Below are 1,059 nucleotides of genomic sequence, written 5' to 3' on the forward strand. Positions count from 1 at the left end.
TTGTGTAGCGTCGAAGCCACGCGGCCTCTTTGCATGCTTCACTGAGTGCGATGTATTCTGCCTCACAAGTAGACTTTGCAACTACTGTTTGTTTCCGGGAAGCCCAACTGATTGGCCCATCACAAAGCTTGAACACGTACCCACTCGTTGATTTTCGTGATTCAAGGCATCCACCCCAATCTGCGTCGCTATACCCATGAAGTTCCGTACAAAGTTCATCTTTACCAAACACTATTCCAAGATACTGGGACCCACGCAAGCATCTCAAAACACGTTTCACACCTTTGCAATGCGAATCGTGAGGGTCGGCACAGTGTTGAGATAACTTTCCAATGGCAAACGCAATATCGGGGGCGGATCCCGACCATTAGGAATATTAGACATCCAATGGCCTGACGATATGGTTCAAAGCATGGGTTGCCATCAGTGCCAGTTTCGGCAACTTGCATTGTGACTGTTGTAATTCTACGACCACATGCTGATATGCATGACAAACAAGGACAGGTGTGACACGTGTAAAAGCAAAAACACTCTGCGTGACAAGCTAAGCAAGTTTCATTTTCAATGTGTACACGTGTGCTTTCTGTACACGGTTGCACTCTACAGTACTTCAGGGGCAAGTTTGGGTTTCAACGTGTACACGTGTGAAATATGTACACGGTTGCGGTGTACAGTACAATCTGAGCATGTTTCATTTTCTTCGCCCGACACGTGTATGACCTGGACACATGTCCTCATTACACTGTCGGACGAGTACAGTACGCCTGCAGTCTTACAGACAAAGTGTAGAACCTTGGTGGCGGGTGCCTGGCACGTGCCAAAGGTTTACAGCGTCCATGGAGTGCAGCACGGGTACAGCAGGACACAAAGATACCGTTGCGCGAGTTTTGAATTCGTAAGGCAAAATGTGCACTGTTGTAATTGACAGTGGACAGGACCTCACGAGAGATTCAGATTCATAAGGCAACGCGTGCGCTGTAAACAGTCCTTGCAGGATTGATTTGAATTCGTAAGGCAACGTGTGAGCTGTAAACGTGCCTTACGAATTTGTGCCACGCT

This window comes from Chondrus crispus, genomic scaffold (genome assembly GCF_000350225.1).
Source record: "Chondrus crispus Stackhouse genomic scaffold, scaffold_77, whole genome shotgun sequence".
Taxonomy (NCBI): domain Eukaryota; phylum Rhodophyta; class Florideophyceae; order Gigartinales; family Gigartinaceae; genus Chondrus; species Chondrus crispus.